The 15,970-nt window shown below is 40.0% G+C and overlaps 1 protein-coding gene across 1 annotated transcript in view; it reads left to right on the top strand.

The window, feature by feature from the left end:
• The window catches only part of ARSK (arylsulfatase family member K), a 1,632,787-nt gene that overhangs the window by 361,290 nt on the left and 1,255,527 nt on the right, over positions 1 to 15,970 (top strand). The window lies entirely within an intron of this gene.

Genomic DNA, 15,970 nt, shown 5'->3' with positions numbered 1-15,970 from the left:
ATGCAAGTGTGAAATTCATCAGCTAGAGTGCAGAAGTGGTTTTACTCAGCTAGATGCATGTCTGAGCTTGCCTGGTATGCATATTACATATTTTTAGTAGTATTTTTAGTTTAAAAAAATTAGCAGCAGCAGCACCCTTTTCCTATTTTCACATAGAGTCATCGGTGTCTTGTCAACTGTCACCACCTCTCTTGATTCAGAGCCGCTCTCCCTCCTTCTTTAATACTCATACCTGACTGTCACCAGTCTTCTCTCATTTAGTCCAATGATCTGTTGACTTGGATGTCCTCATAGCCTCTTATCTTCTTCCTTCTCTCCCAAATTTGCTTTATGAAAACATATTCCGCTTTCCTGTATGTATGATCGGAACCACCTTAATCTGTTCTCCTTATCTGCAGTTAGAGCTACTTGGGTTTCTACCCTGATATTTGTATTTCTTCTTCTTCTGTCTAAGAATGTATATCCTGCTGGTCATCTCAGGCTATTCATCTCTATCACCTCAAGCTTTTTCAGCTGCTCTGCTTTTGGTTTCCAGGTTTCTGTCTCATGCAGAAGATTGGTCCCGCCACTGTTTTGTGTGCCTTTCTTTTCATTTCTTTGTCATTGCTCTTGTCACATACTACCCCTGGTGCTTTGTACCAGTTGGCTGCACCACCCCTGATTCTAGCTTTGACCTCACTCAGACATCTCTTCTCCTTAACCACATCTCCAAGTAACGTGAAACTATTAACTTGTTTCACCAGTTTCCCTTTTCTTTCCACTTTCAGTTTATTCTGATTTCCCCAGTTTGCTGATAAGACCACTACTTTGTCTGCGCTTCCCTACTTTCATCCCATGTCTCTTCCATTTTGTTGAAGTTCCTGTTCAGTTTCTGCTTGTAATACTGTTCTTGTTCAACTTTGTTGACATTTACACTCTAACCTGTTTTGTGTTGTAGTCCATCCCCAATATAAAGAGGATTGGGATCCGAGCTGTACCCTGATGCACCCCATAATCACACTGGGAACCTCTTTGTGAGCCTGAACAGTGCATGTACTTGTGTTATTGGGTCCTTGTACATAGGCTGTAGTAACTCTACTAGTGGTCCTAGAATGTCAAATTATCACAGGACTGCCCATATCAACTGTCTCCAAGTCTATGAATGTCTAGTTGGATTGTTTCCTCACTGCAAACATTGGGTCAGTTATTTTGCATTATGATTTGAATCTTAACTGCTTAAACTTCAATCTTGGTATCTGCTACTGTGTGTATTTTTATCTATTACTGAATCAAAAGACGTACTATACAGCACTATCATCAGTTGATGTTAATCATGACTACACTATTTCTTTTCAAGAAGTACTTCAACTGATTCACGTTTTGTGGTTAGACATTAAAAATAATTCTCTAATGAGGATAATGTGGTTATGACTCATCCTTGCTACCCAAGGCATATATTAGTAGTTGCTATGATGCTCACCTTTGGATACCCACTCATCGTCTCAGACAGTATAAATAACATTAGAAAACACCAGCATTTGAAGTAAAACAACAACTTCAATGCCAGAAAATGGCAGCATAGCAAGAAGGTTGTTAACAAGTTCATCTCTCATAATAAACACACTGTCAACTGGCCACTTCATTTTTTTATAGTTACATAACATATATGCATAATCTCAGTATGTGCACACCCACCAAGCTGCTATACATTTCTTGCTCTTGACTGTCTGACTTTAAAGCACTGACATAACTGGTGAAGTACCCTTGATATAAAAGGAGTGTCTTGGTCAGTAAGCATCTCATTAGGAATACCCACTCTGGAGAATAACAGTGCTAGTTTCCTAGCAATAGCCTTAGCATTAGCTTTATGTAATGGGACTGCTTCTGCAAATTTGGTAGCATAATCCATTATGACTAGTACATACTATTACCATTGCTAGATTTTACAAATGTCCCCATGTTATCCATATCATCATGTTCAAGTAGTATTTCCATGAGAGGGGCTAGAATTGGGACACTTATGGCCAGGATTAGAGTGCAGTTTTTTGGTATTCTGGGTAAGATGTTCTCCATCTTTTACATCATTCTTGGTCAGTAAAATTCAGTAAATATTCAGGTCTATATCACTTAATCGAACTTACAGTTTATCAGATCCCTATTTGCCTTCCCCTATTTGTCAAACACACAAATCAGCAAACACACTTTTAAATGAAACTTTTCCTAGGGCAAAGCAACGGTTGGCTGTCATCTGGAATTTGCCCTTTTCCCCACTGCAATGTCATCCTGGAGTTGGTATATTTAGTTAGGGGGTGTGTGGGGCGTGTAGCCCCCACCTGGTTAAGTTTTAAATTTTGTTTTTTTCATGGTTGGTAGGTTGACCTATTGGTGGTTAGCCCTAGGAAAGGTTTCATTTAAAAGTGCGTTCGACAAATAGGGGTTGACGAATAGGGATTCGATAAATTGTAAATTCAATTAAGTGATAGAGACCCAAATATTCTTGCTTTATTTTTTTTTTTAAACCTTTATTAAATTAACACTTTAGATATAGGGAAACATACTTTATTAGAGAGGAAAACAAACCATATTGACATTTTTAATTTGTATACATTATACATTCCATATATGATTCTTTCTTTACAAGCGCTCTCATTTAGTGTAACATTACATAAATCGCTCAATTCCTGCCTTCACTTAAACCTTACTCCTCCTCCTCCTGAACATTATTTTGCATGTATTTTTCCCACAAATTCCATTTATTTCTATCTAATTTGCTCCGTTCCTTTTTTAAAGATCAATGTCCAATTCTTTTATCTTTATTACAATAGTTAATACTTCAAATGTAGTTGGCTTAGATTTTGATTTACATTTTCTAGTAATTGCTTTTTGCCAGTCAACAGAATTAAACTTAATAAGACCATATTATGTCTATGCATTTCAAATCCTGTGTTCCAACTCAAAAGAATCATTTCTTTACTTTGACCCATTTGCTTCCCCCAGTATGTCTGACTGAGTATTCTGTAGGGAATTTTTTAAATCTAGCAGCTCGTTACATTCTCAAAAATACTTTTCCAGTTACCTCTGTCTTCTCCATCTGACCTCCAACATTTGCTATCTACCTGAGGAAATATTCTTTGAAGTCTGCTTTCAGTATAAAAATCCCTATGTAAATATTTGAAAGCAAAGTTCCTAAACCTTCTGGACTTTGTTGCATACTTGGGTGCCATACATATGTCCTTTCATTTCCTTTGTATACTGCTTTTCCAGTCTCTCTTCCCAACCTTGTCTAAGTTTCCCTGATTGATTTTATAGTTATCATGGAGTATTTTTACATGCTCCACTAATTATCCCCCTTTTCACAGAAGCTTCTGCTCTAAAAGCTTTACCAAAGCAAGTCTTTCACTTAGGACTTCCCTATCCCTTTCTCTTCACTCATACTCTGATACGAATCCTTGGTAGTAAAGGCAGTCTCTAGCCTGCAGTTCAAACATCTTCTTGGTCTCACCCCATGCTTTTGCTTTTCCCTGTCTAGTTATTTGCTCTGAATACCTTGGATGTTCATCGTGTTTCACTGCTGCAGTCATTACACTTGGATTATCCTGCCGTCGGGTCCCGCAGTCGGCCAGAGTTCCAAAGGCTTGGTCTGGCATCGGTTGCTGTCGCTTCTTCCCTGATGTCAGTGCGCCAGGGGTGTATAAGATGCAGCCGACGCCATTTTCTTCAGTCTTTCTTGCCGCACATTTCTTGTGGGAAGCAAATACCTCATAAAGATTTTCATTCCTACTGTATTCCTTGCCTAGGCCCAGACCACAACGTCACTAGTTGTTGGTTTTGTGCTAGATTTAACAAGCGCATTATTAAACGCCAGTTTGATTTTGCTCGCCATTATTTTGGCCTAAGGTTCAATTATACCATGCCGTCGGAACAACCGACGACCGGAATACACAAAAAAACGCAAAGACAAAGATAAGGACAGGCATCTGAGGTCCAAAACTGAAGATGAAGCCTCTTCTAGGCCAGTTGCCCGTTATCAGTGAGGCGCTTTCGCAGCCCCTGACACCTGCTACCTCAGAGCCGCAGGCCGCCTCCGACTCCCACGTGAAGATTGCTAGGCATCTGGAAACTCAAGGTATTGGGCCTATGGAAATTAACCCCTCAGATGGGTCCAGAGCCGCTGAGCAGGCATCGGCTTCCGAGGGTGTTTTCAGATCTTCACAGCTTACCATCAAAACAACAACCAAGTCTAAAACTCCATTAAAGGCAAAGAAACAAGTACAGCATTCACCAGGACAGGCCTCCATGCCTAAAAAACAGATGCTCAAAATGGCTGAAGACCTAATTACTCTGATCAGGGGTTCCCATCCCCCTCCTGATAAAAGGCCTAGGCAGGATACAGACTATGATTCCTCTGACCAGGTTTTCATTTCTTCTGATTCCTCTTCAGACCAGAGATACTCTTTACCCCCCTATGAGGACTCTGATGCTGAAGAATCAATCCCTTCAGCCTCTCCTCCTGAGGATTACTCTTTTGGGGAAACTTTACATACAATGAGGGAACATTTCCATTGGGAGAGCCAGGATTATTCAGATTCCAAGAAAAGGCTCAGAGATTTTCTTTTATTGCCTCAGCACAGGCCCCTTGCTATTCCGCCTGTGTTAGATATTGTGGATGATGTGTTCTCTGAATCCAGTTTAACCCCTGACTCTTTACCCCCAGCTCCTGTCAAGCCAGATAGGAATTACAGAGTCCCTGACTCTCACAAATTTCTTTATAAAAACCCTGCTGCTGCTGCTGACCCAGAAACTATTTCCCAGGGTCCCAAAGGGGTAAAGGCTTCAGTTCCCTCCAACAGGGATTCTAGAGCTTTAGATAGATGGGGGAAGAAAGTTTACACTTCTGCAACTTTAGCAGTAAGGGCTTTAAATTGCCAGTCCCACATGCTTAAATACCAACAATATTTAATGTCTCTGTTAAAACAGAAAATGCTTACAAGTTCAGAATGTCCTGACTTTAAGGAGATGCAGGATTTGTTGCATGCAGTTGAACAAGTGGGAAAACATACTCTGCAATGTGGTTTTGATTCATTAGAGGCTTCTTGTAGAGCAGCAGTGACAGGATCTGTGATTCGAAGGCATGCTTGGTTAAAAGAACAAGGTTTACCTGATCATGTTAAGGCAAAATTATTGGATGCTCCTTTACAGCATGATATCTTGTTTGGTGTTAAAGCAGAAGAGGTATTAAAGAAAATGGAGGATAAGGCAAAATCTATGCAAACAGTGAAGGATTTCTTACAGGTACAGCCACCTCGATGTAGCAGAAATTGGCCTTCTAAAAATTGATCCTTTCTGGTGTCAGACAGACCACAAAGAGGCAGATACAGACGCCCAAGAGGCAGATCTCAGCCCCAAGGCTCTTACAGATCACAACAGTGGGGGGCTTCTACCCTAAAAGGAGGAGAAGACAAGTCACAACCTTATAGGAAACAGTCCCAATGACTTCCCACTTCAAAGGCCAAGCACTTACCTTTTGGCAACTCCCTTAGGGGGAAAACTAGCACTTTTTTTACAAAATTGGCATATAATCACCCAAGACAAATGGGTTCTGAATATTGTGTCTCAAGGTTACAGGTTCCACTTTCACACTCTGCCAAGGCCAAAAGGAATGCTAGACCTGCCACAAAATCAATGGGCAGAGGCACAAAAACAAATTACAGCCCTCATGGACATGAGAGCTATTCAAAAAGTGCCACAACAGGAACAAGGACAAGGATTTTACTCAAGACTTTTCTTGGTCCCCAGAAAGGACAAAGCCTGGAGACCCATACTGGACCTATCTACTATAAATACTTACCTGGATGTTCCAAAATTCAAAATGTTGACACTACAGCAACTTCTTCCCATGTTGGGCAAGATGGCTTGGCTTGTTACTTTGGACCTCAAAGAGGCATACCTGCATGTCCCAATCAGACAAAATTGCAGAAGATACCTCAGATTCGTAGCTGGCACAATGCATTACCAATTCTCTGCACTGCCCTTTGGCTTATCTACTGCGCCCAGGGTCTTCATAAAATGCCTGGCACCAGTAATTGCATTTTGCAGACAAAAAGGAATTCAAATTTATCCCTACCTGGACGACTGTCGTATTCAAGCAGAGAGCAAGGACATTCTTCTAAAGCATCTGACGTTTGTAAAAAGACTGCTAATTTGCCTAGGGTACACAATAAACGAAAAGAAGTCAAAACTAGTGCCCTCACAAGAGATAATATTCCTGGGTGCCAGCTTGAATACAACGGCCCAGATGGCTTATCTCACGCCAGACAAGCAAATACAACTGACTCAGTACTTTCAAGTGATGGCAACAAAAACCCAACTCCCTGCAAGAAAAATTCTGCAGGTCTTGGGATTCATGGCGTCCTGCATACTACTAATACCATATGCCAAACTGCATATGAGGAAATTACAATGGTACCTAAAAAGTGTTTGGACTCAACACTGTCACAGTTTGGAAACAGTAATATCACTTATTCCCTGCCTACAACAGGAGTTTTGATGGTGGGCACAGGCATGTCACCACAACAAGGGACAGCCTTTCACTTTACCCACAGCCAGGCAGACACTAACAACAGATGCTTCGGATTACGCCTGTGGAGCACACATGGCAGGAAAATGTATTCAGGGCAAGTGGACCGCAGACCAAATGCATCTTCACATCAATCGAAAGGAGATGCTAGCTGTGCGAAATGCCCCAACAGCTTTCAAGGACCTTCTGCATCCAGGACAACTATTACTAAAGACAGACAACACCATGGTACATAAACAAGCAAGGGGGTACTCATTCCTATCCTCTCTGCAGACAAGCCATGACTTTGTGGAACATAGCACTGACCTATCAAGTTCATCTGCAAGCACAATTCCTGCCAGGAAAGAAAAATACTCTGGCAGACAACTTAAGCAGAAACATCATGGATCCTCATGAGTGGAAATTAAATCCACAAGTATTCAGCATGATAACACAAAAATGGGGGTGCCCAGACATAGATCTTTTTGCCTCCCCTCTGAACTACCAACTACAGAAATTCTGCACAAGGACTTACCACACACAAGCATGGAAAGTGGATGCTCTCTCATTCAGCTGGCAAACCCTAAAAGTTTATGCCTTCCCACCACTGCCTCTCCTTTCAAAGGTACTCCTAAAAGCAAGGCAAGAAAGGCCAAAAATGATCCTGATTGCACCAGACTGGCCACGCCAGCACTGGTACCCAATCTTAAAGAACTTGGCTCAAGGCCCAGTATGGATTTTGCCTCAAATTCCTCATCTTCTGACTCAACAAAACAATCAGATCCTGCATAGCCAGCTCAAAACCTTAAACCTGGCTGCATGGCAGATTACTTAGTCAAACAGCCAACAACTCTCTCTAAAGCTGTTACGGATGTCATTTTGGAGGCCAGGAGGCCCAGCACCAGGAAATCCTATTCAGAGAAGTGGAAGAGATTCTGCGCCTGGAACCAGGCTCAAAGCTTTGACCCTCTTGTTCCAAATATTCCTCAGATATTACAATACTTACCTGAGATGCTGAACAAAGGCCTATCCTTTTCATCCATTAAGATCCACGCCTCTGCCTTCTCAGCTCATTACAACACGGACCCCCCTATTTTCTCTCATCCATTATTAAAACAGTACATCAGAGGGGCTAAAAACATAAGACCGCCCCGGAGAGCACCAACTTGGGACCTCAACTTTGTCTTGGAAAAACTAACTTTACCTCCTTTTGAGACAGCCAATTCAGCAGAATTAAAATATGTGTCATGGAAAACTGCTCTGCTTCTGGCAATAATCTCAGCACGAAGAGTCTCAGAGTTACAGGCACTAATGGCAGTGGAACCTTTCATAATTTTTCACCAGGATAGGGTTTCCTTAAGAACAAACCCTACATTTATGCCAAAGGTGGTATCCAGTGTGGCTCTTAACCAAACTATTCACTTGCCAACATTTTATCCAAATCCCCAGAATAAAGGGGAAAGACTACTGCACTCATTGGACATACACAGGCAGTTGCGCTTCTACTTGGACAAAACCAAAGCTTTCAGGAAAACTGAGCAATTGTTTGTAGCATATGCTGTAGGATCACAGGGAAAGGCTATTTCGAAACAGACCATTTCAAAGTAGATAGGACACTGTATCCGTTTCTGCTACACACAGCATGGAAAAACTGTACCTAGCAACATTAGGTCACATTCCACTAGGGCAACAGCCACTTCAACTGCCTACCTTAGAGGAGTACCTACCAAGGACATTTTGGAAGCTGCAACTTGGAATTCAGTGCACACATTTACCAAGCATTACCACTTGCCTCTTTACTCTAAATCCAGAGCTGGCTTTGCCACTGCAGTTCTGCAGGGCCTCATAGCCACCCCAAATACCATATAGACCCAGCCACCCTACCTCAGCTTTGGGATTCAACCCAAGTGTAATGACTGCAGCAGTGAAACACAATGAACATAGTACAGTTCTGTACCTACCATAAATGTAGATGTTCGAGTGTATTCACTGCTGCAGTCCAGGTTACCCTCCCTCCATCCCGTCTTCTTAGCTGGGACTTATCTATACCTTCTACCCTACACAACCTATGTGGTGTATTTGCTTGTAACTGAAGGTATTGTTTTAATTTTATATGTATATTTCATTAGCAATATATATATTGCCTACCTTTTTGGGGGCACCTGACATCTGAGGCAAGAAAAACTGAAGAAAATGGTGTCGGCTGCATCTTATATACCCCTGGCACACTGACGTCAGGGAAGAAGCGACAGCAACCGACGCCGGACCAAGACTTTGGAACTCTGGCTGACTGCGGGACCGCCTGATGGCAGGATAACCCAAATGTAATGACTGCAGCAGTGAATACACTCGAACATCTACATTTATGGTAGGTACAAAACTGTACTTTTCTTTGCCAGTTTTCTCCATTAAATTCCAGTCCCCTCTTAACTATTTTTTGTAACCCTACATGCAGTCTGCCCTACCTTCTACATTCCCATGTTAGCTTAGTTCTTAGAATACTTTTTACAACTTTATAAGTATAATATTCTGTATGGTTGTTATTCTTCTGAAGTATCTGCATCCAAAATCCGACTCTGCTTATTTCTTTAACTCCCCCACCTGCTTCTTTCTTGAACTCCCCCACTTCACTCTTGATTTACTTTTGTCCCCAGGTGACCTTAGAATATATGATTGTGGGCTAGTACCTTATACTGTTTTGGCACTAGCAACTGATGCAGTTTCTTTACTTATTCTGTATGTAAGAGGTAAGACCAGATTGGCTCTGGAGAGGTTTTATTCCCATCATTGCCAACCAATGTAGTACCTGGGTGTGTTCAGTTAACTTACACTTTTCAGTTTTCACATTTCTGTTAGTAGCATTCTCTTTAGTAGCACAGAATTTTGGAATATGACCCCCTATCCTACATTTGTAACAAATTAAAACATTGCCTGCTGGATTTTAACAGAAAAAGGTGCATTTCTTACTGCAGCTGTCGTCTTAGAAGTAGACAACTCATTTTAAGTGTTGTGTCATTAACTAAAATATGTTCTGCTAGAGTTACAAGCTTATCCGATTTCTTTGGATCACTTTGCAGTACCCATTTTCCAGTATTTCAAGGCAATTTTTTAATCTATCTTCTGCCAACATTTCTTACATTTTTCTTTGCTGTTGCTCTCAGATTCAAGCCAACGTTTTAAAATGCACTTTGTTTTGCATCTCTGTGCTTATTGGTTTATCTGAATGAATATTCCAGTTGTGAATGATTATTGCTGATACCTCAGGATTTATATTAGCCCTGAGCAAAGTTATTTCTTAAGTTTGTCATAGTCTGTGTAATCGTATATATTTTCTGCACCTCTTCTGTCTACTGGGATGACAGGATTTTCTCCCAGCTTATTCACTTCCATGGCGTAGGTGTAGCAGTCAAACTCCACCGAATATGACAACGTGTCATCCACTGTAGTTAGTTTCTAAGTGGCACAGGCCTGGTGTTGGCAGTTACATTGACCAGCATAACTGGTTGTTTTCATTGTACTAGCCTTTTGTCAGTCCCCACTTGTGATTCCACAATTTTGTTTAATAATTCATCCATGGTTGCAGTCATCAGTCAGTCATACCAGGAACACAGTCGCAGTGTGGTACAAAATTTAGTAGCTCAAATATGGTTTGTCTTTGAAAACAGAAGTACTGCAAGGATCTGAAAAGTGGCAAGTGTATGGACAGTTGCCCATGACACTTGTAGCAGGTAATGTATAAAACCACTGGTTTATTTTCACAAGTCAAAAATGAAAACCAAAATAATAGCCCACTTGACTTTGGAGTCTCAGACAAAAATAAGCAGCACCTTAGATTGCTTGACTGATGTCACCCAATAGTCACAGTCTACTCAGCCTCTCTAGGATCTACACAACCTCTCCAAGATCTACACAGCCCCTCCAGGATGCAGGCTATTTCTAAAACAAAAGGCTGCATGTCTTTCCTGGGCCCTGCTTCCAGCTCAGTAAGCAAGTGGTTCCTCACAAGGTGTATTCCACAGGTTATTCCTGACTCGGCTGTCTTACTTCAATTTTCCAAGGACTTCCCTCATAGTGATCCTCCAGGTGGAGCACTAACTTCCTGGTTTGCTGCTTTTTGAATATTATATATGCCTTTGATTGTCAGTTTAAAACCTTGTTAGCTAGATAACTGCTGTGATAATATTTTCATCTTCTGAAATTAAAGGTAGCATACACATTTTAAAGTTACATTAAATGGTTCCCAGGCAACATTTGGATACTCTAAATTGGTCGTAGGTGTGAATGTGTGTGCGAGTGTGTGGTGGGGAAGAACAACCACGGTAGGATTAGCCAGTGGGTGGTGTAAATGATGATCAGCACTTTTGAAGTGGCACCTTGGCTCCACGTGAAAAAATGAGAAAAGGGGTTGTGGATGGATAGATGCTATACACACACACACACACACACACATACACACACACACACACACACACATATATATATATATATATATATATATATATATATATATATATATATAGGTTGCTGACTTTGTGTAGCTTAGCTGTTTCTTACAAATATGGTGCTGCTTTAGCTGTAATCCCAGTACTCTGAAAGGACTGGAACTGAATGTATGATGTTGTTTATATTTATTTAGAAATATAGATCTAGATAACAAAAGCTAGTTAACTGGGAGAAATGAGCTTCCCATTCTACAATTTCCTCTTTACTTTGGACTGTCTGCTTAATGACTGCTGATGCACAGCCTGTAGAAGTATGTATTTATCTGAAAGAGTTATTATATGAGCAAGCTTAGTTATGATTTGTTAAATAAATAAAATATGTATGCTTTATGACTTCTTATATAAATAAAATATATACAGATGTTTTTCTCCTACCATAGTACAATTTAACTCATATCCATGCATCCATCATGTCAGGGTAAAGCTTTGAAGCCCTTTGTTTTTCTGTTTTCCTTAGCTGTGTTTATTTTCTGTTGTAATGATTGTACAGTGTTTCTGTATATATACCTAAATCTGTGCTGTTTGAAAACACATTGTACTTTGGAATAGTACGCTTTAACTTGTTTGCTTATCAAGTAGGGTTTTGCTCACTATGTAATATGTTAGCCCAGCTGCGATTTTTACCATATTAATAACAAAAGAACAAAAATATTTTCTCACCTGGTTTTCACTGCCACTCAGTCATAATCATCATCCGTGCTCTGTCTGAAGAAAAAGTTAGTCCCTACCGGAAACTCTTGTAATATCCTGTGAAATATAAATATACAAAAGACAAAACTATATTATAGAAAGTGACTGTTGAATGTGCATCTTTTTGTGGCAATCTTACCTTATTTCTTTCCCTTCGTGGTTACCTTGTTTTTGTCCTGGAGGTTTATGAACTCTAATATTACTTTCCTGTACTCTGCATGGAAATCCATTTTAGGTACTTGCCACAGTTTGTAGGAAAAGCACTTTAGTTTTCTGGTGATTTGCTTTTTCATCCCATATCTAAAACACATGCCGGGTGGAACCCCTTATTCACATACATCTCAAAGAAGAACCTAAATGACCTCCCAACTCTGTAGCAGAATCTGACACTTGAACCTACTACAGCTCCAACAGAACATTACCCCACAGAGTGCCTTTTTCTAGTATATCATTACTTTGTTACCTAACCGGAAAGCTGTTTGATCTACTAGATAAATCCCTCTATAAAAGCCGCCTTCTTTTCTCCTGATTACTTTGTTTACCCTTGGCCCACCAAAGCTGTATAGTCTTTCTCCATTTCAGTGATATATAGCATAAGTGAAACCTTTTGTCCTTGTTCATCTTTCTCCATATGAATGATACACCATAAATGAAAAAACATTTACCTTGCAGGAAGACTTGAACCTACTCTTGTTGCTCATATGTAACCGCAAAGCAAACAGAAGATTTAATGTAATATAATAATTTTGCACCATTTTCATGTGTGTCTGTAATGCCACTTCCATGTAAATTATTTGCTATTTACTATTGTTTTACTTATGTTGTGTTTCTTGGGCTGTAGCTGAAATGGGTCCTTCATGGATTGAATCAGTCTGCTAGTCTGGCAGTTTGTGCAGAGGACTGAGTCTATGAGCAGTTAACAAGCTGCTTTCTGTAATCCAGGTTTTGATTTCATTAACCACCACTCACTTATTGTGACTTTGAAGAATTCACTTAACCAGACAGGGCTCTGTGACAAATAGGAAAAAAGGGCTAGGCTTCTCAATGGATTTCTGAACCACATAAACCTATTAACAAAAATAAATAAATGGTAAATTGATAATCCTCCACACTGCTGATAGTTTTGTGTGTGTGTGTGTGTGTGTGTGTGTGTGTGTGTGTGTGTGTGTGTGTGTGTGTGTGTGTGTGTTGAAATCCTGCGATGGACTGGCATCTAATCCAGAATTGGCTCTCTGCCTTAAGACTATTTGCCAGGACAGATTTCAGTTCTCTTGTGACCCTGAATAGGATAGATACATCAGCTACAATGTCTCACTGGTATCTAAGCCTAGATTCTCTAATAATAGATATTCATTAGCTGTGTAAGAGCACCAGAGCACTTAAATGCCATCCAAATGCAAGGGCTTCTTTGAACAGTTTCCTGGGAGTTGAAGGTAGAGACTGAAAGGACATAGGTTGTAGTAAAAAGAAAATGGATCTAGCACATGATTATATAGATGTATTATTGGGTTCCAAATTGTTTATCCGCTTCTGCTAAATATAAATGTCCTTTGTTATTGTACTGTTCGTTCCTAGAGGGGTCAGTTTTTCATATTCGTTAGCATTCATTGCTATTAAAAACATAATTAATAAAGTGTGAATACAGTAAAATTCTGTTATTATTCTGTTATTCTTCATTATTATACACATAAGGCATTAACTGATTCTGTTATTCATTTCTTAGCTAAGCTTAAGTGGTCAGCAGAATGTGTTATGTTACCTGAGAGTGCCGACTAGGAACTAGCAGTTAGGAAAGTTTATGCCTTCAGATCTGTTTTTATAAATACATTTTGAATGCATTTTTTCCAAACCTTGGGGTAATGTGGTGATCACTGAAGGTAGTGTAAAACTGACTGGGGACTGTTTCTGTCCTGACTGGTTCATACTGAGTTTTTGTTTTCATTTTATAGTTGCATATGTTTGCACAGTATAGTGAAGAAGCCAAACTGGGAGTCATTTATATCGGAAAAAAAAAAATCACACTCTTTCCCTCTTCTCAGGCCACTTACTGAGAGAAGGAGAAGAGAAAGAAGCTGAGAAGGTCCCTTTCAGTACAAGCGTAGCCAAACACTGTTTAAGAGCTCATTATCCAAGACAGAACAGGCTGAACAGTCTGTTTCCAGATGGGCAGTGCCTAAACAATAAATGCAACAATTGTGTGTCTCTTGTGGGTGCGACTTGTGCCCACACGCCACACACTTAAACCATTACTTTTCCTTTGCCATATAAACAAAACCAGTACACACACTGAACCCTAACGGTAACAAAACCTAGGTACATAACTACCTACCACACTGCAAAAAACAATGGCACTCAAAAAATGTATACATATCTGTCTATAACAGTAAGAAATCAGTTACACACAAGCACTGTTTATATAAATATATGCATTTTTCTTTATCAAAATAAAGAAAGGGTTATAATGCCTGGACAGAGAGACTACTCACAGAAAAAGAAATGTTTCCTAATAGTTAACACTCACTAACCAAACACTGCAGCTAATTAAAGAACAAAGCACAAAGCAAATTAATTATGGTAAAGGATAAACACTAAAAATACAAGATTATAACTGTTGCAAAGGATACAGAAGAGTAGAGCATGCAGAACCATGATGTATTCTTGATGGGAGCAAACAAAATCTGAGGAGAGCAGAGTATTATGGGTAGAAGAGGTGTAGTTATTGGGCTGAAGACTCTGGAATGGCTAGTGTCAAATCTGGGTGAAATCAGATAACCCACACGTTGAAGTCACAAGAATATCTGAGGAATTAAAAGACAGCTGGGTAGTGTACCTGAGCTGCTGAAATGCATAGTGCAACAGCACTGTATGTGTATCTGATTGTATATAAAGTGTGCGTATATGTATTGTGTATAATGTGTGTGTGTGTGTGTGTGTGTGTGTGTGTGTGTGTGTATACATGCATATTTATATATATATATATATATATATATATATATATATATATATATATAATATGAGTATATTTTAATCAGCATCATCAGTCTCTTTTCTCTCATTTTCTACATGGAGTCAGAGTGTCATGACAGCTGTTGCCATATGTCTTGATTCAGTGCCACTCTCCTACCTTCTTTAACAGTTATGCCTGACTGTTGCAGGACTTTCCTCACACAATCCATCCATCTCTTTGCTGAATGTCCTTGTTTTCTCTTGCTTTTTTCCTGTCTGTCCCAAATCTTTTGCTTTTCTCCTTACTTGCCCAAAATGAGATGAATAGTGTGTTTTGTTCCTGTGGAAGTGATTACTCATTTACGTATTCCCTTTCTAAGCCAGCATATATGTTGTGGTGTTAATATCTCCCAACTGTCCTGAATATTGCAGAAGGCTAAGCGGTAGCATTGTTGCCTCACAGTAAGAGGTTCTCCTGTTCGATTCACGGCTGGAGTGCCTTCTGTGTGGAGTCTGCATGTCCTCCCCGCGGTCGAGTGGCCTCCAAAAGACATGCGTGAATGGGCGTGCCTTCACTGAAGGTTGGGCGTCGGGCTGGCAACTCGGCACCATAAAAAATCTACTGCCAATCATTAGCGAACCTGAGTTCCACTGTGGCGACCCCTAACCGGGAAAAGCCGAAAAGACAAACAACACACACACACACACACACACACACACACACACACACACACACACACATAGAACTTCAACAAAATACACCTGCATACTTCATACATGACTCCCATGTAAACATCATAATCTTTGTCTGTGATGTACTATCATCATTCCACCCTCTCTCTATTACCCTCCCAGTAGTTTCAGAAATAAGCTTTTGTTTCCTCATAAACTGCACTGCATTCATGTCCTACAATTTCGTACTAGATTTTCTTCAGAAATAACTTTTTTTTAACATTATATCCGGAAGAATTAATGCACTAAAGTTTACTCCCTTGCCCAAAAGCAACTGTGTGCGAGTGTGATTCAAGAGAATTATTACACTCAGTGCTCATTCCTAACTTCATGTTCACAGCTAATTTCCAAACAGATCACACTGTTCACTAACTTCCTTCCTTACATACCAAACAAAAAAATTTCACCCATACATGTACTGATGCCACTCAAATCATTAACAAAAACAACAGTGCACCACAATGAACCATCAGTGATAACAGTAAAAGTCTGACCACCAAATGAAAGTAATACAGTCCCCAGTTATATGCAGTAATTCAGATGCCTGGGATCACAATCATGGAAA

The sequence above is a fragment of the Protopterus annectens genome, chromosome 2.part2, assembly GCF_019279795.1.
Source record: "Protopterus annectens isolate FY-2018-M chromosome 2.part2, PAN1.0, whole genome shotgun sequence".
Taxonomy (NCBI): domain Eukaryota; kingdom Metazoa; phylum Chordata; order Ceratodontiformes; family Protopteridae; genus Protopterus; species Protopterus annectens.
The sequence above is the reverse complement of the archived record's forward strand: the minus strand, read 5'-3'. Positions and strand labels throughout refer to the sequence as shown.